This window comes from Tasmannia lanceolata, unplaced genomic scaffold (genome assembly GCF_043159265.1).
Source record: "Tasmannia lanceolata isolate RefF3 unplaced genomic scaffold, GAP_Taslan_0.1 ptg000008l, whole genome shotgun sequence".
Taxonomy (NCBI): domain Eukaryota; kingdom Viridiplantae; phylum Streptophyta; class Magnoliopsida; order Canellales; family Winteraceae; genus Tasmannia; species Tasmannia lanceolata.
Window position 1 is genome coordinate 2,076,030 of NW_027518685.1, and position 21,710 is coordinate 2,097,739.

The window sequence follows — 21,710 nt, forward strand, 5'->3', positions numbered from 1 at the left end:
TCCATTTATTAATAGCATTACGGGAAATTTACACCCTTTGTTTATTTTTTTTTCAAATCGTAGGAAGGTAGACCTTGACTCTGGACCATGACTTCATTTTTAGACCATCGATCGGACAGTTGGGATCATCCGATGAGTCATATTTGTTCCCTGAGAATTGAAGAGCATTTCAGTCGTTTTGAACAGTTTTAAAGTTTTAAACGCAAGGGCTAGTTTAGTAATTTCAACTGGGATTTTTTTTCTTTTTAAGATGCAAGTGCGACGTCTTCTTTAGGCTATACACTCACACTCACACTACCAGTCACACCTCATCTCCTCTTCTTCAAATATCTTCTTTATTTCTGCTGTTTCCGCAGAAATGGGTATCAGTTGCAGGCCATGGTTCTTCTTTGCTGTTTTCATCTTCGCATCCTTCTCTTCAGAATCCCATCTTTCTATAGCAGCTGATACCATCTATCGAGGCCAATCACTCTCTGGAGACAAGACCATAATCTCTAAAGATGGCAAATTTGAATTGGGTTTCTTCTCTCCAGGTAACTCTCGGAAACATTACATTGGCATCTGGTACAAAAAAATCTCAAAAGTAACACCAGTATGGGTAGCAAATAGAGAAACACCCCTCCCTGACACTTCATCACAACTAAAAATCTCAGAAGATGGTAATCTAGTCCTCCAAAACCAGTCAAGCATCCTCATCTGGTCCACAAATTCAATTGTTAAAGCCTCAAATGGAACAGTCGTTGTGCTTCTTGACAATGGGAATCTAGTTTTGAGAGAACGGTCGGATTCCTCTGCTGTGATTTGGCAGAGTTTTGATCACCCAACTGATACATGCCTTCCTGAAGGATGGATGGGGCTGAACAAGATCACTGGAGAAAACAAGATTCTCACTTCATGGACCAGTTCTGAAAATCCAGCTCCTGGTCTATTTTCTTATGAGAATGACCCAGGAAACAGCAGTCAGGCTTTTATACTATGGAATGGATCAGACATCTACTGGAGCACCGGGGATTGGAATGGGCATTTCTTCAGCAAAGTTCCCGAAATGGCAGTTCAGTTGTACTTCAAGTTCGGCTATATCAATGATGACAAGGTAAAGTATTCTAATTACTCAATAACTAATCCTCACATTACCTGCAGATTTGTGATGGATGTGTCAGGGCAAGTGAAAGCATTAAACTGGATCGAGGAGAATAAACAGTGGCAATCAATTTTTTCTCTACCGAGAGACCGATGCGAAGTTTATTCTCTTTGTGGGCCTTTTGGTAGCTGCAGCCAGAGCGTGACCTCCTGCACATGTTTGCAAGGTTTTGAGCCAGCTTCCGTAAAGGATTGGAGCTTGAGTGACTGTTCTGGTGGATGTGTGAGGAAAACACCTTTGCAATGTGGAAATGATGGCTTTTGGAGGATGGATGATATGCAGTTGAGTATGTATGATATGCCGTTGCCTGTAAATCAACAACTTTTGACAGCTGGAAGCGCTGATGATTGCCGATCAGCTTGCTTGAATAACTGTTCTTGTACTGCCTATGCTTATGATAATAGTAGATGCTTCATATGGACTGGAGACATTTTGAATATGAGACAACTATCTACTGGTGACGGTAAGGGAGGAGATCTTTATCTCCGCCTTGCGGCTTCTGAGCTGCAAGGTTCGGCTTTTGAGCTCCCGGGTTCTTCAGGAGGTAAGAAGAAAGCAAATACAGGGTTGACTATAGGTGCAGCTGCAGGGGTTATGGTTGTCATAATGGGTATTGTTTTGGTTCTGATTTGGAGATGTCAGAGGGGAAGGGCCACTATAGCATCAAATGCAGTACATGGTTCTTTGGTATCACTTAGCTATAAAGATTTGAAGAGTGCCACCAAGAACTTCGCTGAAAAATTAGGGGGAGGAGGTTTCGGTTCAGTTTTTAAAGGGATTTTGCCTGATTCAACGTCCATAGCAGTAAAAAAACTCGAAGGCCTTCGACAAGGGGAGAAGCAATTCCGAGCAGAAGTGAGCACGATTGGGACAATTCAGCATGTTAATCTCATTCGCCTTCTCGGGTTCTGCTCTGAAGGTGATAAAAGACTGCTGATCTACGAATACATGCCAAAGGGTTCTTTAGACGGGCATCTGTTTCAAAGGGACTCCGGTATATTAGACTGGGCAACCAGATACCAAATTGCACTTGGAATAGCCAAAGGGTTAGCTTATCTCCATGAGAAATGCAGAGATTGCATCATACATTGCGACATAAAGCCAGAAAACATACTTTTGGATGATAAATTCTGCCCCAAGGTGGCAGACTTTGGTCTGGCAAAGGTCTTTGGCCGGGAGTTTAGCCGGGTGTTGACAACCATGAGAGGAACCAGAGGGTATCTCGCACCGGAATGGATTTTGGGCCTCGCTATCACATCAAAAGCTGATGTCTATAGCTACGGAATGCTTCTTTTTGAAATAATATCAGGCAAGAGAAACTTAGAACAATTTGAAGATGGGAAGGTTGGCTTTTTCCCTAGTTCGGCTTCAAAGAAAATAACCGAAGGTGAAGTTCTTTGCTTGTTGGATCACAAGTTGGGGAGTAATGCTAACACAGAAGAACTTGATAGGGTTTGTAAAGTTGCTTCTTGGTGTATTCAGGACAATGAGAATTCTAGACCAACCATGGGGGAGATTGTTCAAATTCTTGAGGGAGTTTTAGAGGTAAACATGCCTCCAATTCCAAGGACTCTTCAAATCTTTGAAGAAGATCAAGAGAGTCTTGTGTTCCTTTTGGAATAAATCCTATTAGAAATTCTATTATGTTCCGTGAATTCCTATGAAAATTACTACTCAATGAGAGTTTCATATTCTACACAGTAATGTTTTGCATGCTTTTATGGAAGATTAGCTTCAATTTCTCTTTTTTCTTGGTAGTATGTCATTTGAGTGATAATATTATATCTAGGGCGGTGATAAATTCACCCACCTTTGCCGGTTGTGAAGCCGTGAAGCCACATCCGGTACAACACTTTTGTACAGCCAGTACAACACTTTTGTAGAACCAATACTTAACCTCCCCTCCCTCCCTCTCTCCAACACGAACTATAGGCAGGGCCAACGATTGATTTGTTTAAACAATTGGAGATTGGCCAAGTCTGATGTCGATCGATTAGCTCGGGTGGATGTTGATAGAGATAGCCTTGCTAGCTTTGATTTCCTTCTTCCTTGAGGGAGTACGTGTTTGCGGATTTACGTTTATCCTTGGTTCATGTATTGCTATTTTGCTATTTTTATGTATTGACCATCACGGTCGCCTCTCTATTTAATGAAGCCAACTACGATTAAAAAAAAATCAAATGAATATGGAAAAATGTCATCGATAGGGGCCTATTTGGATTGCATTGCAAGAAAAACATTTCAGGCAGAAATTTCCTTACTTTCCACAATTTTCTATACAATTTCAAGAAATATTCTTCTGCTGTTTGGTTTGCCAAACTTGGCAAGAAAAAAATTTCAAGAATATTATTTCTTATGTTTGGTTTGCCAAGTTTGGAAAGGAATTTTTTCCTTTGGATGCTCACATTGAAAGCCAATGACTAATAAAACTAGAGGGGTACAACTTCGATTTCTTATAAATTAAAAAAGGAGCCCAAATGTAGTATATAATTACACACTTATAAGGCTTGTGACCCCACAAGTATGGTCACGAGTGATTTACTACTGAGACCCACTTGGTGGAGGGCTGAATGGCAAAAAAAACACAATGGAGACCACATGTATCTTAGTGGCTAGTCTATTATAATGGGCCTTGATGGAGGTCACAGTGATCTTATATACATATTTGTACATTTTTCATTTCTCATTATAACTTAAGAGTATAAGAACCAAATATAAGTAATAAGGTGAACTTTGAGAATTTAGGTAATAAGCATATTTTCGTCTTCACATTTGCAAGTCATACACATCTGAGACAAGTCATAGAGATATTTTCATCTCCATAAAAACTTCACTTATGGCAATTGAACACAAACTGTGGCAAGCTTGTAATAAAACAAGAAGACCAAAAATGGAGAAGTTTCAATCCAATTCACATTTCAATTTCAATAACAGTTAAAAGCATGTAAGATTAGATTCTCCAGTGTATTTTCAAAAGAATAGATGGAGGGATTTCAATCCAGAACTTGTCAGATGTAAAAATAAAACAAGAAGAGCAAAAGGAAAATGAAAACCCAAGAACTTGTCAGATTGAAACAACATTCAAGAAGAATGAAAACACATATAAGATCGACATTAAGAAGACAAAAAAAATCCCATGAAAACACAAGTAGAACGAAAACCCATGAATGTACCATTTTGCATTTTTTGATACAATATTAAATATAAATCAAGAACACCAAAAACCCCAAGGAACGAACAAACCGAAAACTCCAAGAAAACGAACAAATGAAGACATATAAAACAAACCCTAGAGTCAAGAAGAATAAGAAGAGCACCATGCGCGAGGAGCGAGAAATTGAATTGTTTCCAGCGAGAGATAGAGACCGTTCCGAGACTTTTCTTAATCTAGGTTTTAGAAATCCAAGGATGGGAGAGAGATTTATAATCTAGCTTTGTCTTCTTGGATTTTTGCCTTATTCACCGTTAGATTGTTAGTATCATTTGGATGATTATGAATTTTTTAGGTTAGCGAATGGCCATACAGGTTCGAACATTTGGATGTCAAATGTGGGCCCATCCCGATTATTTTCCACGTCCTTTGCCGGTGAGAGCAGGACTTCGACTCCGAGATTATTTTCCACGGCCCATCACCTCACCGAGTCCATGCTGGGCGTCATTAGAGACAAATATTGCGTGCCCCCGAGATTTGAGCTGAGGGCGGCTATAGAGGGAGATAGGGCCTGTAATGAGAGTCAGGACCTCTGTATCTACGAGGAGTCGTTGAGAGCAGGACTTCGACTCCCTTTACACCCGTTCTTTGCAGCGGTGCTCCGATATTATGGACTGGCCCCAGCCCAGGTTGCTCCGAACTCATGGAGGTTACTGACTGGGTTTCTGTATCTTGTCTATGGCCGGCTAGAGAGGAGTGTGAGCTTGTCGTTGTTTCGTGCTTGTGCGCATCTGAAGAGACATAAGGAGGGGGGCTGGATTTATATTAGCCAGCGCCTTGATTTGAAAATCATTACTGGTATCCCTTCGTCAATACACTCGTGGAAGAATAGGTTCTTCTACGTCAAAGATACAGAGTCGAGTGAAGCCTGGCCAGGTCCTCTAGTGTGGGATACTCCGGATACCACTGGGCTGAGTCGCAAACCGCTCCTTGAGGGTGAAGATACGGGGACCTTCGCCTTGATGCGAAAGGAGATCGAACGAACAGGCCTCATCCACTGTTCGGATTTTTCGGGAGAGGATATTCTGGTCGGACTCGGCTTAAGTGCTGCTACTCCGGCACGTATGTAGCTGTACTCTTAAAACTGCTGTTTTTCTTTTATTTGCTTCTAACTGTTTGCTTGCTCGCAGATATGAAGAAACAATCGACAGTCGAGAAGATAAGGCAAGGAGCCCAGCCAAGGGCGCAAGAAGGAGCTCAACAGGCCCTTTAAGAGCGTCAGAAGAGAAAGGCGTATGAGATGGCGAGTCCGGCCCCGTCTCGAGACACTGCGCCACGCCCGGCTCAGAAGTCAAAAACCACCGTGAAGCTAGTGGGCCCCTATGCTCAGGGAGGTGGTTCCTCTAAATCTGGCGGAACATCCACTGGTACTGGGGCTGGAGTCCGTCCTCCCGTGTGGTCAAGTGATAATGTTTTTCGGCCTAATTGAGCCGTTCAGAAGGACGATACCGGACTGGGCGAGAGTCGAGTAGCGGCCGAGATCGTGAGCAAATGCCTTCTTGTAAAGGACAAGCAACAGGCCATCCACGAGCCACCGACTACTGGCGAAGAGGCAGTGTTCTCTTCACTCTATCAGGTAAGGAGAAGTGATAGTGATGGATTTGTTTACTTTCTGTCCGTCTTTTGCTTTCTTCCCATACTGATGCTTGTTTCTGCCTGTAGATTGCGACATACTACAACGATCTCAACCAGAAGAGCAAGAAATTTTCTGAGGCCATCACCAAATCTGAAGAGGTGAACGGCAAGCTGGCCGCCGAGGTCAAGGAGCTCCAAACAAGCATCGGACGAGTAGAAGCTGAGAAGAAGCTGTTGGCGGAGGATCTGGCTTTAGAGAGGCAGAAGTTGGACAAGGCTGCCGAGGCCATAGAATCCCAGAGGAGGAGAGCCAAGGAGAGGCAGGAAGTGGCAGTAAAGGAGGCCGCAGAGGCGAAGGAGGCCGAACTCTTCAGCCTGTCGAGTGAGGCTTATAGTCTTGGGTATTATGACTGCCTCCAGGAACTCCAGGCTTGCAATCCGAACTTGGTGATGGCCAATCTGACTCTTCCTTCCAGACCAACGATTGTTGACGAAGAGCCAGAGGCCCCTGCGGATACTACTGCTGGTGCCGCTGTTGACACTCCCACCTTCCCGGATGCCTCTTAGGATTTCTTCCTGCTTCTTTTTGTAATGGTCCTGGAGGCCCTACACTTTTATTTGTTCTGTTATTTTTCTCCCTCTTTTTTTTTTGACGGCCTTTAAGGCAAATCCTGTAATGGTCCTCGAGGCCCTACATTTTGATGAATGAACTTATACTTGTCCATATCTGTTTCTCCTGTCTCTGATAGACTTTAGTTGAATGACTTGCCCGGCTGGCCCTCAAGTTTTAATACACTGGGATTGTAGATGATTGTTTTATGAATCGGGTTTCCAAAGTACCCAAGTTTTATAAACTGGGTTTCCAGAAAGTACCCAAGTTTTATGAACTGGGTTTCCAGAGAGTATCCAAGTTTTGTGAACTGGGTTTCCAGAGAGTACCCAAGTTTTATGAACTGGGTTTCCAGAAAGTACCCAAGTTTTATGAACTGGGTTTCCAGAGAGTACCCAAGTTTTATGAACTGGGTTTCCAGAAAGTACCCAAGTTTTATGAACTGGGTTTCCAGAAAGTACCCAAGTTTTATGAACTGGGTTTCCAGAGAGTACCCAAGTTTTGTGAACTGGGTTTCCAGAGAGTACCCAAGTTTTATGAACTGGGTTTCCAGAAAGTACCCAAGTTTTGTGAACTGGGTTTCCAGAGAGTACCCTAGTTTTATGAACTGGGTTTCCAGAGAGTACCCAAGTTTTGTGAACTGGGTTTCCAAATAGTACCCAAGTTTTGTGAACTGGGTTTTCAAATATCAGTGATAAGAGAAAATCTAGATCTGCAAAAAGAATCATTTGTTCATATTAACATAAATGTAAAATTACAAAATCACCTGTCAAGCCGGGCGATATGTCTACTGATAATATTTCCGAAGGTTTTTGGAGTTCCATGCGTGGAGTAACAAATGCTCCTCCAATGTCTCTAGCTTGTAGCTTCCTGGGCGGATGATTTCTTTCACTCGATATGGCCCCTCCCAAGTCGGGGAGAGTTTCCCGACTTTAGTTGGTTGGGATACTGCTGCCCTCCTGAGGACTAGAATTCCTGTCCGGAATTCTCTGGGGCGTATCTTGGAGTCATGATAGTTGGATACTTTCTGTTTGTAAGCAGCGACTCGGATTCGAGATTCTTCCCGGATATCTTCTAGTAGGTCGAGATTGGCGCGAAGCCCGTCACCATTAAGCTGCTCATTGAAGCTGGTGACTCTGGGAGACGGAGTGCCTATGTCAACCGGTATCACTGCCTCTGTTCCAAATGAGAGGTTGAATGGCGATTCACCAGTTGGCATACGAGGAGTAGTACGGTACGCCCATAGAACATGATAGAGCTCATCTGCCCATCGACCAGCTTTTTCATCCAGCCTTTTCTTTATTCCCTGAAGCAGGATTCTATTAGTCACTTCCGTTTGCCCATTGGTCTGGGGGTGAGCTACTGATGTGAACCTCTGTTCAATCTTTAGGTCAGAGCAGAACTTCTGAAAGTTCCGGCAGTCGAACTGTTTGCCGTTGTCTATTATCAAGGCACGGGGTATCCCAAATCTGCAAACTACTGATTTCCAGAAGAAGTTCTGCACATTTTGCTTTGTAATCTGCGCTAGAGGTTCTGCCTCCACCCATTTAGTGAAATAGTCGATCGCCACTAACACGAACATGCGCTTTCCGGAGGCCGGTGGGAAGGGGCCTAGAATGTCCATCCCCCATACTGCGAAGGGGAGCGGACTGATAATTGGGGCCATTGCTACGGCGGGCTGGTGAATGGTGGGAGAGAATTTCTGGCACCTCTCACACCTTTTAACCAGACCCAGCGCGTCCTGCCTTATGGTGGGCCAGTACAGACCTCTGAGCAGTACTTTTATTGCAAGGGCTTTGCCCCCAGATGTTCTCCACAGATTCCTTCGTGCGTCTCCTGGAGTGCATATACGGCATCGCCCGGCCTAAGGCACTTCAGGTATGGGAGAGTATAGGATCTCTTATACAAGATGTCATCGCTGAGGGAGAATCGGGCAGCTCTCTGTATCACCTTGCGGGCTTCCTTTTTATCCTCGGGGAGTTTACCATCGCGCAGATAACTGATGATCTCGTCCATCCAGCACGGCTCATTCTCCACCTGCATTGTTTCAGCGGCTTTAATCTCGATGCTGGATCCTTGCAGGAACTCCATGCGTATGCTCCCATGGGTGGTATATCCGGAGGCAGCCAATTTTGACAGCACATCTGCTTTGGCGTTTTCTGTTCTGGGGACTCTGATGACCTCAAAACTTTTGAACTTGCTGGCGAGTTGGTGGACCTTGGCGAGGTACTTGATCATACGCTCGTCTCGAGCTTCATATACCCCTTGGATCTGGTTTGCGACTAGCTGAGAATCGCAGTATGCTTTTAAGTTCCGGGCGCCGGTTTGGATTGCAAGGCTCATTCCGGCGAGGAGAGCTTCATACTCTGCCTCGTTATTGGATGCACGGAATCCAAATCTTAAGGCATAATCCGCAGTGAAGTCATCAGGTCCGGTGAGGACGAGGCCAGCTCCACAACCACTTTTATTTGAAGACCCGTCGACATGTACTTCCCAAGTTAGTGGGCTGGTCGTGGAGCCCTGTTCAGCTGGCGGATGAATGATTTCTGGTCCAGTTCCCTCTGCTATACATTCTTTGGGAGCTGCTTTCTCCGCGACCGGGAGCTGCACAGCTTCAGAATCGACGAACTGCTGGGGGATGGTACATTCAGCTACGAAGTCTGCTAGTACTTGAGCTTTGATGGATGGCCTAGGAGCGTACTGAATATCGAACTCGCTTAGCTCCACGGCCCATTTCACAAGTTGCCCGGAGATATCTGGTCGATGGAGTACTTGCCGGAGTGGTTGGTCAGTCAAGACTTTTATAGTGTGGGCTTGAAAGTAAGGCCTTAGTTTCCTGGCTACCATTACCAACGCGTAAGCCAATTTCTCGACCCGCTGGTACCTTGTTTCTGCGTCATGAAGAACCTTGCTGACATAATAGATGGGTTTTTGCTGTCGGTGCTCTTCGCGGACAAGGACAGCTGCCAAAACCGTGGAGCTAATGGAGAGATACAGAAATAGCCCTTCACCTGGCTCCGGCTTTGTTAGTAATGGTGGGGAGGACAGGTACTTCTTCAACTCCTCGAATGCAGTCTGGCATTCCTCCGTCCAGGGCGCAGTCTTGAGTCCTCTGACTGCGCTGAAGAAAGGCAGGCACCTCTCCGCAGACTTGGAGATAAAGCGCCCCAGTGCGGCTATCATTCCCGTAAGCCGTTGGACTTCTCTAATAGTTTTTGGAGCATTGAGCTCCATTACAGCTTTAATCTTCTCTGGATTTGCTTCTATCCCTCGTTGACTTACCATGAAACCCAAAATTTTTCCTGAGCTAACTCCGAAAGTGCACTTGGTGGGATTAAGTTTCATGCTGTGCTTCTTCAGGAGCTGGAATGTTTCTCTGAGATCAGATACATGAGCCTGCGCACTGCGACTCTTTACCAGCATATCGTCCACATAAACTTCCATGTTGCGGCCGATCTGGTGCTGAAAGAGTCTGTTCACCAGCCTTTGGTAAGTAGCTCCGGCGTTTTTGAGGCCGAAGGGCATAACACGGTAGCAATAAGTCCCTTGATCTGTGACGAAGGAGGTCTTTGGTATATCTGATTCGTACATCCTGATCTGGTTGTATCCGGAGAAGGCGTCCATGAAGCTTAACAATTCGTGACCCGCAGTGGCGTCGATAAGTTGATCGATCTTTGGGAGCGGATAGCTGTCCTTAGGACAGGCCTTATTTAGATCGGTGAAGTCGACGCAGGTCCTCCATTTTCCGTTTGTCTTCTTGACTAGGACTACATTTGCCAGCCAGTCCGGATATCGAATCTCGCGAATGAAGTCAGCCTTCAGAAGCCTCTCCACTTCTTCTTTTATCGCCTGTCGCCTTTCAAAAGCGAAGTGCCTCTTCTTCTGCTTAACCGGCCTACAGGTGGAATCAACACCAAGTCTGTGCATACTGATCTCTGGATCAATGCCGGGCATATCAGCGGGAACCCATGCAAAGACATCTGCATTGTCTTGGAGAAACTCAGTGAGCTGGTGCTGAATGTTGCTACTGATAGAGGAACCGATCAAAGCGACTTTCTCACTATCTTCTGGGCATAGTGGGATGGAGATGAGGTCTTCAGCGGGTTGAGTCCCCCTGAGTTCGTCCCTGACATCGAGCAATTCGATTGGCAGTGATTCCACTGCATTTTTGCCCTTCAGTGCCATTGCATAGCACTCCCTTGATTGAGGTTGATCTCCTCGAACTTCCCCCACGCCGTTGGGGGTTATGAACTTCATCTTTTGGTGGTAGGCCGAAGCCACTGCACGAATCAGATTCTGGCCAAGCCGTCCCAGGATAGCATTATAGACAGAAGTGGCCCTTACTACCAGGAAGTTGACCATGGCGAACGCTTGGCAAGGTGGTTCTCCGACTAGGACTGGGAGCTCAATCTGCCCCTCTACTTTGACAACCTCTCCAGAGAAGCCAAACAGATCTGAGCTTGCCGGCTTTAGACGGTCGTCGCCGATCATCATCTTCTGAAAGGCGTGATAGTATAAGATATCTGCCGAACTCCCATTGTCCACGAGGATTTTCTTTACTTCCCAATTGGCGACGAGCATGGTTACCACCAACGCATCGTCGTGAGGTAGTATGAGGTTGTCCAAATCCGCATCTGAGAAGGAGATCTCATTCTCTGTTCTCGTCTTCTTGCTGGTCGTGTGCACAGCGTTGATCCGTCGTGCATATGCCTTGCGGGCAGCGGAGGACGAGCCACCCATAATTGTTCCAATGACCCCCCTTGGCTGAGATCGAGGTACCTCTGGCTGAGTATTGGCCGGTTGAGGGGTTTTGTTCCGAGGAGGGGATGGCTGTGATCTTTGAGGACTGCGGCCTCGGGGGCTCCTTTCTCTGCGCTCTTGCTTGCGGCCATCAGTTCTGACATACTTTTTCAAATAACCTCGGCCGATCAACTGTTCAATTTCCTCTTTGAGCTGCCAACAATCATCCGTATCATGACCGTGGTCTTTATGGAACCGACAGTATTTTGACGGATCTCTCCTGTTTCCTTTGGAAATCATCCTGGCAGGCCACTTCACAAACTCCTCTTCACTGATTGCAGCCAGTATGTGTTTTCTGGAGGTGTTGAGAGGTGTGAAGTTCTCTCCTCTTTTTTGCGGAAGTGGAGACTTCTCCCTTCTTGGAGGTTTATCCTCCCTGCGCTGCTTGGAGGGATTTTTATCTTCAGAGGTTATCCTCCGATTTGAATTAAGAGCTGCCAGCGTTTCTTCCACCGTTATGTACTCCTCTACCCCGGCCATGAGATCTGCCAGTGAGTGCGGATTTTGGCGAGCTACTGCCCGACGGAAGTCATTAGATCTAGCACCCGCGAGGAGCGCATTCATAGCTGCTGAGGGATCTAAATTTGGCACCTGAAGTGCCTCTCTGTTGAAGCGGCGGACGAATACTTTTAAAGGCTCATTGTCGTCCTGCCGCAAGGCCATCAAAGATGCCGTTGTTTTCCTTGGCCTGCGGCTACTCATGAAATGGCGGACTAGATCCTCTCCAAAATCGTCGAAATTGCTGATGGAGTTTGGTTTAATCCTGGAGTACCAGTCTCTTGCCGCACCAGTTAGCGTTGTTGAAAACGCCCTGCATACGAAACCATCGGAGGCGCCGTGGAGGAGCATCATTGTCCGAAATGTTTCCAAGTGGTCCACGGGGTCAGTGGTCCCGTCGTATTGCGGGACAGCGGGCATTTTAAACCCCCTGGGTGCTGGGGCACCCAGGACATCATCAGTGAACGACGTTCTGCTTGAAAACGTCCTGGAGGCAGGCCGGCTCTAATCCTTCGCTAGTTCCTCTATTCTGTGGTTCATCTCCTCCAGTCTCTGCAGTAGCGGATCGGCTTCAGGGTCCATGGGCCTGATCCTTCCCATTGATTGGCTCGCCACGGAATCGGATTGACTTTCCGGATTCCTATGACGAGGCCTAGACCGTAGTTGCGGCGCTTGTTCATTATGAGCTCGGCGCCTTTGCACAGAACGGGACCGCGACCTTCGACGACGGTGAGGCTCCGTCTGTGCATGCCTAACGGCGGGGTGATGCACCTGTCTGGTGGAGTGGTGAGTTCGGTCCTCACCATGGCGCGATGACTCTCCCCTGTGGATGCTTGGCCTTTCTTGGGCGGATCGCAGAGCTCCTGGAGGAGGTTGGGGAGGTGCCTGAAGTAGTTGTTGGTACTGCCCAACGAGAGCTGTCATTTGTTGAAAAAGAACTTGGACTTGCTCCGGAGTGGGCCGGGAATTCAGGTGTTCCGAGCGAGGAGGGCTCTGCTCGGCTGTAGCAGAAGCTGCTACTACCAACGAGGCGATTCTTCCACTTCGGGTACTGCGGGGCAGCGTGGTTTGGGTAGTGTGTGCAGCAGGTATCCGCGCACTCTTGCGTCCTGCCATTTTTGTGAGATGTCTGAGAACGGCTTTTATTTCTGAGGTCTCACGGATGGCGCCAATCTGTTAGACCGAAAATCGGTAACAGGTACGACAGTGACGTAAGAGCTGAGCTGGATGACCAGAGGAGCTAAGTCCTGAGGGACCGAAGTGGAGGAAAGCGAAGTGGCTGAGTCCTGCTATGAGGGCTGAGTCCTGCACAAGGCAAGCGAGGTCAGAAGACCAACCCGGGTTTTACTCCGGACAGGCCATTCGACACTCAAGTCAGTATGAGCAGGAGTGCAGAGCAAATCTCAAGAGTTTTTGGGTGGAGAGAAGGGTTTTTCGCATTACCCGTTGGTTTTAGCTTTAACTCCCTATTTATAGGAAAAGCCTGGTGAGGTGTCCAGGACAGGTGGCGGCAAGTGAGAGGCTGGATCTCACCTACTCTGAGACAGGTGGTGGCCTGTGAGAGGCTGGATCTCACCTACTCTGAGACAGGTGGTGGCCTGTGAGAGGCTGGATCTGACCTACTCCAGGACAGGTGGCAGCCTGTGAGAGGCTGGAGTTTTACACCCCATCAATACTTGTAAAATGAACTACCAGGTGAGCCTACCTTCACCATGCCACAATGTCACATGTATAAATGAAATGCATGGTGGGCCCATTTCGTGTGCCACACTCGATTTATGAATTAGGATAATTCAAACAACCTTCACAGTACCCGATGCATAAACGATATGCCATCAATCCGTGGCCATACTCATAAAAGTTCGTGGGATTTGCTAGGCAATTTCGTGGAAAGTCATTCCGCGGCTCACTTTTGGAGAAGCGAACACCACTGCACATACTCACATTTTAGCAGATTTTGTCTTATTCATTTAATTCATCAGAGGTGGCTCTTCTCTCGTGCAATAGTAACCAGGGAAATTGCTTAGCAAATCCCAAAGTAAACAAATATAAGTTTTTTCTCCGGCAATTTCCCGGAAGGCCATTTGGGGGCTCACTTTTGCAGCCAGCTAAAAAAAAGGTTGCTAAATCGCCAAACACGCCCTGAAATGGAAATGGCTTTTTAGAAGATTTTGTCTTGTTCAATTAATTCATCCGAGTGGATGTTCTCTCAAGCAAAAGCACGCCCTGAAATGGAAATGGCTTTCAGCAAAGTTGCCTAGCAAATCACTTTTTTGGAATTTGCTAGGGACCATCACAGAAGGAATTTCGCGGCTGGGCTGATGCTTCCAAATATTTTTTCAAGGTAAAAGCAATAAATTGATGTGAAAAAAAAACATTAGAATTTCAATTTCTTGATGCTTACCTAATGAGTGTTTAGCACTGCCTTTTTTGTTTTACAACTATCAGGTTAAAGGGCATAGGTCAGAGGATTAGGACTTGCTTTATGGCTAATCAAAAGTGAGGTATTGAACAGGTAAATAGTTTGGATTGTGGAACAAGTGTCCCAACTTGTCCTTTTGCCCCACCACCATATGACTAGGGGTGCAACTCTGGTCGAGCTTGATCGATAAAACATCACAGAAAGACATTATTCATAAATTACATGTCAATATATGGATAAATCTTACCACCAATGAACTCGGAGTGATGCAATTTTGTAGGAGGCCTCCGAAACTAGGCGTATTTGGGTCATTTAATTGAATTCGGGAGTTTTCCACGACAATAAGGCCATGTTCGGCCGCCATGAATTTTTTTAGGGGTGCAACTTGGATCGGGTTCAACCAGAAAAAATCACGGGTCGGGTTGTGTTTGAGTCGGCTCGAGTTCAGGATGAGGAAGTTGAACCCGAGTCGGGTTGGGTTCAGGTTTAGGTTGACGTATCGGATTGACCCGACCCGCATCAAAACCCGACATTTAAAATAAAAATCCAATTTTCTATTTTTTTTTAGAACATAAAAACCTAAGGGGGAAGATATCAATTTTCGGGTTGGATTTGAGTTGAGATATTAATTTGACGGGTCGGGTTAACCTTCATCGGGTTGAGAGTTAGGTCGGATCGGGTTCGGTTTGACGGTTTAGAGTTTCAGGTTGGGGTCGGGTCCCAACCTGAGTTGCACCCCTAAAATTTTTTTTCATGATAAATTAGTGTCTTCAAGTGGTAAAAGAGGTGTAGCGTGGGTGGGAGAAGGGGAGAGATTTGAGAGGACCCATTGAGATGAGGGTGAGGTGGCTAAAATTCAGGAAGAGAGACATTGGATTTCGCGCTCTGCTTCGTTTGGTTGCACAAAAGGTTGGCAGCCGCCGGAATTTGGATTGGATTTGGCATTCCATTCGATATTTGGTTGCCAAAATAGCATTAGACTCCCTTGGATGTCTCCCATGTAATGATTACTTGTCCCTCCTTTAAGAAAATCCTTCTAAAAGCAAAGAATTTTGATTTAATTGTGTGGGGAATGATGCTCTCTCTCTCTCTCTCTTCCCTCTCTCCCTATATTGGTAATGACAACCCTACTTATTCTCCTACTCTCCAAGTATTTGTCATGCAACCAAATACTACTTCACTATCCTCCGAGGTAATTCTAGACAAGTCAAAATTCTGGCCTCCTCCCTTTGACTCCTTATTCCACTAATCCAAGAGCCACTCCCGAGCAACCAAACGGAGCATTTGAGTTTTTTGTTTCCTGATTTTTAGCCACTTGGACGTTAGTTTCCTTGTTTCCTGATTTTTAGCCACTTCAACCGCCCAACTACTCTCTCACCACTTGGATACACCAGTTTATCATGAAAAAAATATTCATGGTAGCAAACGTGCCTTAAATCTTTCATTTCTTGTCTTTTTGTGTAGGTGTAGCCAGTGGCGGAGCCCGGATTTATGCATAAGGGGGCAGGTTATACATATACATAAGGCTAGGCCCAATTGAGTTAGGCCTGTTAAGGAGTTTAGCCCAACTCAACAGGGGCAGCTGCCCCAACTTATGCTACATGTAGCTCCGCCCCTGGGTGTAGCAAAATAATGAACTCGTTTGTTTAGACAAAACGGGCTTCCGTTGTGCTAGCTCCGCCCCAACTACTCTCTCCCCTGGCGAAATACATGCAGAGTACACAATACTTCCTTTTTCTCCTCGCTGCCTGTAAATTTAGGTGGTATTGAAAGAAACCTCGATTTCAATAGTCCACATGAATTAATTTCAAAGTTTGGTGTGTGTAAGGTATAGATAGTTTGAGATTTCTTATTGTATTTGAGCAATAATACAACGTGAGTCACTGCTTGACTTTTTCTACATACTGTTTGGATTGCTAGAGAAATACAATCGAAAATTTTTCCCTTTCCACAATTTACAGTGAAATGATATGTTTATGGTTAATTTAGAGAGACGTTATAACAAATAATTGAATGTCCTTCTAAGTAAAATTGAATAAGGTTGGTTAAACTCATCTTTTTTTACGTGCGCCATTAGGTCTTGGAAAATCAACAAAATAGTAGATTATTTTGCACACATGGCACATTCTCATTGTTGGGCTCTCCCAGTCTTACTTGGGTGACGATATTATTTCCCTTTTTCCTTCCAAACTTTTCCAGAAAATTCCTGCAATTCAAAGAGAGCTTACCAAGGTTTAAAATTTCGGTTTCGGTATAGGTTTCAGACCCTGAAATTTCAAAATTTCGGTCGAAATCCGGTACCACAAAGAAAATGGTATTTTATTCAATATTAAATTTCGGTTGAAATTTTGGTATAATATTAAAATAATAATTAAAACTGGTATTTTGTGTGAAATTTCGGAAAAAATGAAATTTCGGCCGAAATAAATGACCGTTTCGGTTTTTGGTGGTTTCGGTGTCGGTCTGCACCAAAATCTGAAATTTCGGTCGAAATTTAAAACCATGAGCCTTACTACAACCATTTGGTGCATATATGGGATGCTACCAAAATTAGTCGTTGTATATAATAATATTTTGATCTAATCTTGTTTGCAAATGAAACATTAAGGCCTCTTTAAATCCCACACAAATTCATATGGGTTTTTGCTCCCACAAATATGTAGAAAGTTTATTAACTGCCACAAATGAAACATCACCCAAACCTTTCTCGTATTAGGATTTTCTCACCTCGAAGAATAAAAATAGGGAGATGTTATCCCCCTAACGGCTTAACGGTTTTCGTGAGAATGGTTCTTCACTGCTTGAGGATAAATACCCCCTTCAACGTTTTTCTTTGACTTTAAAGCTTAACGAATAACGTTAGGGGGGGTTGGGGGGGGGGGATTTTATCGGTCAAAGGGGAAACTATCATTTCCCTAAAAATAAAGAAAGTGGTCACACTTGATATTAGCATGATCCAGGCCATTCATTTGGTAGGTCCTGTTCTGGAGATAACATTTCTGAAGATAATTCAACAATCCTAAAAAATTCCTTGGTTTTCAAAATTACGGGAGAGGAATTATAAATTTGAAAAGAAATCATAATGAAATCATAGGACAAAATTACAAGAGGCTATTGATACCGTACAACCAGGGGCGGAGCTTCATTTCCGCCCCATTGAGTATAAGGGGGGCAGTTGCCCTGTTGAGTTGGACCAAATCCTTAATAGGCTCAACTCAATTGGGCCCAGCCCCTTTAAAATTTGAAGGCCTGCCCCACTTATGTATAAGCATGTATAAGCTTGCCCCCCTTGTGCATAAATCCTAGCTCCGCCACTGCGCACAACCATTTCTTGATAATGAGGCGACTTCACCTTGATTTTCATTCGTTAAAGTGCAGTAAAAAGTTATTACAATTCCCAATTCTCTGCAGACAATTAAAAAAGTGTAAAACAAGGTGAGTTCGGGGCATTATCAATACATGGTCATGCAGATATAGTAGCCTTAAAAAAATGCCAAATGATATCAGCACAACCATGTTTTGATAATTACACTAAGTCATCTGTAGAGGCTTGGATTGCCTCCTTGGTTATTGTCCTATCAATTATGTAGAAATTTTTTTTCAAAACAAACAGCAGCTTGGGTAGAAAACAAAGAGGATGCATCCTTGACGTTTCATCAGAAATTGAAGTCGCTAGCTGAATTGAGTGCGACCATGGTTTTAAATTTCGGCCGAAATCTGAAATTATTTCGGTGGAGACTGAAACTGAAATTCCGAATTTCGGCCTTTACAAAATTTCGGAATTTTGGAAATTTTGGTCTGAAATTTAGAGAAATTGTAATTTAAAAAAAAAAATGTTACAAAATTTCGGCTGAAATTTTAGAATTTTGGTCCAAAATGAATTAAATATTCTTTTTTAATTATTACTAAATTTCGACCAAAATTTTAGAATTTTGGTTTTTGAAAGGTCCGAAACTGGTACCGAAACTGGAATTTTAAACCATGAGTGCGACAGGGGCCGTCTTGACTCGGAGTTAACACGGACACCAAAATTGCCGATGGGGGACACAGAAAAGCAGGAATTGCCAAACGGGGGATACAATTTTGAAAATTTGTTAAAGAGGATTATAACCCCCTTTTGAGAGTTTGATAACCCCATTTAGAGGGTTGATAACCCCCTTTTAGAGACTAGATAACCCCATTTAGTCCCTTTCTAACAATTTTTCAAAAGAGTGCCCCCCCTGGCAATTCTCGTATTTTGGTGTCCCCCATTGGCAATTTTTCATCCTTTTAATGATGGGAAATGAAACTATTAGAAGCTGTTAATAGAAAACATGCACAGAATGAGAATTGGGTCACCTGCAACAAGTTATTTTGAAACTGACCCTCCACCCAGAATCCTATCCATTTATTAATAGCATTACGTGAAATTTACACCCTTTGTTCATTTATTTCAAATCATAGGAAGGTAGACCTTGACTTCATTTTTAGACCATCGGTCGGACAGTTGGGATCATCCGATGAGTCCTATTAGTTCCCTAAGAATTGAACAGCATTTCAGTCGTTTTGAACAGTTAAAGTTTTAAAAGTAAGGGTTAGTTTGGTAATTTCAACTGGGATTTTCTTTTTCCTTTTAAGATGCAAGTGCAACGTCTTCTTTAGGCTATACACTCACAGTCACACCTCATCTCCTCTTCTTCGAATATCTTGCTTATTTCAGCTGTTTCCCCAGAAATGGGTATCAGTTGCAGGCCATGGTTCTTCTTTGTTGTTTTCATCTTCGCATTCTTTATAGAGAAAGACGGATTTCACAACACTGGAAAATCCTCTTCTCAAATAGTAAAACTAAAGTTTACACTAGCCCAAGATGAACAACCAAGTAGAAGAAGAACAATGCCCAAAAGAGATGTGCTTCAATATATGATAAAAAGAACAACATTACAAGATAAACAATAATAAAAAGAAGAAAGCTTCAAGAGGAAAGCTTGCACACAAGAGAGCTTTAATGAAGCTTCAATGGAGGTCTAAGTAGTGGAGAATCTCTACCAAAGTGAAGTTAATGAGAATAGGCTTAGTCAAGGAAAGTAAAGAGAAGATAGCTTAGGTAAGTGGTAGTGGGTATGGAAAAGTGGTATTTTAAATGCTTAGGGAAGTAGTGGGTTTGGAGTTCCAAGTAAATGTTTGAATTTGAAATAGGTAGGTAGTGGGAAAAGATGGAGCAAATATGTGTGGCTCACACATGTGCTAGCTAGGCAAAAAGACCAACATCCCCATGGACACAAAAGTACATATTTGCCCAAACTACAACACTCAAAATAAAAATAAAATAAAGCTACCCAAAAAATACACTTTAAAATTTAACACTCCCCCTTAAAGTGATTTTTTTGGAAACTATTCCAAGCTTATCCCGAAGTAGCTCAAATGGTCCTTTGGAAAGTGACTTAGTAAATATGTCGGCAATGTTCTCTTTGCTCCTCACTTCCGCTACACCAATTGTACCATCTAACACCTTTTCACGAATGAAATGATGTTCGATCTCAATATGCTTTGTTCTTGCATGACAAACCGGATTTGTGGCAAGTTTGAGCGCACTTTGGTTGTCACCAAGAATAGTCGTCGCCTTGTGGATAGGTAAATGGACATCTTCAATCAACCGCCGCAACCAAACACATTCTTGAGACGCAAGAGCGGCGGCCTTATATTCTGCTTCCGTTGTTGAAAGAGACACCGAGTCTTGTTTCTTACTACACCAAGAAACACCCGCCGATCCACATAAAAGCACATAACCGGAAGTAGATCTCCGATCATCCAAGTCCCCTCCATAGTCGGCATCGGTAAATCCATTCAACACAAAATCAACCCCTTTCTTGTAAAGCAACCCAAAGTCAAGGGTAGAATTCACATACTTCAAAATTCTCTTTGCCGCTTCCAAGTGTGGTTTCCGTGGCGCTTGCATATAGCGACTAACAAGTCCAACGGAAAATGCAATATTGGGTCTTGTGAGAGTCAAGTAGATGAGACTACCCACAAGAGCACGATATGGCCGCGAATCCGGAAGAAGCTTGCCTTCTCCCCGCCTTATCTTTATGTTGGGATCAAGAGGAGTAGACGATCTTTTACTTTGACTCATCCCAAATCTTCCAACTAATTTCTCCGCATAGCTTTTTTGAGAAACTAGCACATCATCCTTCAGGGTCACCTCCAATCCAAAAAAGTGACTTGTCTCTCCCAAGTCCTTCATCTCAAAACGAATAGATAGCTCATCCATTTGCTTTGCAACCTCAACATCAATGTTGCTGGTAACTATCATGTCGTCGACGTAAAGAAGCACAATAACAAACAAGCCTTTGTCTTTCTTCACAAATAAACTAGAATCGGAGTTAGATGCAAAATAACCACAAAATTGTAAGTATTCGGCAATCTTACCATATTACGCCCTTGGAGCTTGCTTCAACCCATAAAGAGCTTTCTTGAGCTTGCAAACATGAGTCGGATGATCACTTGAATTGTAACCCGGCGGTTGCTCCATGTAGATGTCTTTGTCAATCTCATCATACAAAAATGCATTTTCATATCAAGTTGAAACAATTTCCAACCATGACAAGCGGCCAATGAAATTACAACTCGAACGGAAGTCATCTTGGCGGGACTAAAGGTCTCCTCATAATCCTCTCCATACTTTTGAGAGAACCCTCTAGCCACCAACCTTGCTTTGAATCTATCCACACTCCCATCCGCTTTTTGCTTCAATTTGTACACTCATTTACATGTAACCGGGTTCACATCATTAGGCTTAGGAACAAGATCCCAAGTCTCATTTTTCAAAAGTGCCTTCATCTCCTCATTCATAGCATCTTTCCATTCTCTCACCCATTTTGCTTCATCAAAGCAAGAAGGCTCATTATCATCAAATGGACTGGAAAAAAAGCAAGAATAAGTGCTCGCCATGTTTTCATCCCGATATCGTGCTGTCTTGACAATCTTTCTTTTTGATCTTCTAAGATGTATGCATTACATTCATCTTCATTAATTTCTTCATTTTGCTCATCTTCTTGAACATGACGTGCAACATCACTCCCCCTATCTCCTTGCTCCTCCATCGGCAAAGAAGAAGAAGACCCAAATTCCATTGGAGCATTTGGTGTCAAAGGCAAGTTCATTGTTGCTTGAGGCTCAACCTCAATAAGGATGTGCTCACCTACACCCACACCATTAGTGGAACCACCATCCAAAGCATAATAAGAAGAAACTTCATCAAACACAACATCTCTTGAAACAATGGACTTGTGAGTTGTAGGATCCATGCACTTCCAACCTTTCTTCCTTTCATCATACCCAATGAAAATACACTTCTTCGCCTTAGCATCCAACTTGGTTCTCCTTTCATCCGGTACATGCACAAGGTAGGACTAGAATGTGCATCATCCCTTCATTTTTTATTTTTCCAAACAATCGAATGGACACAGTTTGGCTC

At 44.0% G+C, this 21,710-nt stretch overlaps 1 pseudogene; it reads left to right on the forward strand.

Annotated features, from left to right (window-relative positions):
• Nucleotides 1-286: 286 nt before the first annotated feature.
• LOC143883900 (G-type lectin S-receptor-like serine/threonine-protein kinase At2g19130 pseudogene) lies at nt 287-2,845 on the forward strand (annotated as a pseudogene).
• The last annotated feature ends 18,865 nt before the right edge of the window (nt 2,846-21,710 follow it).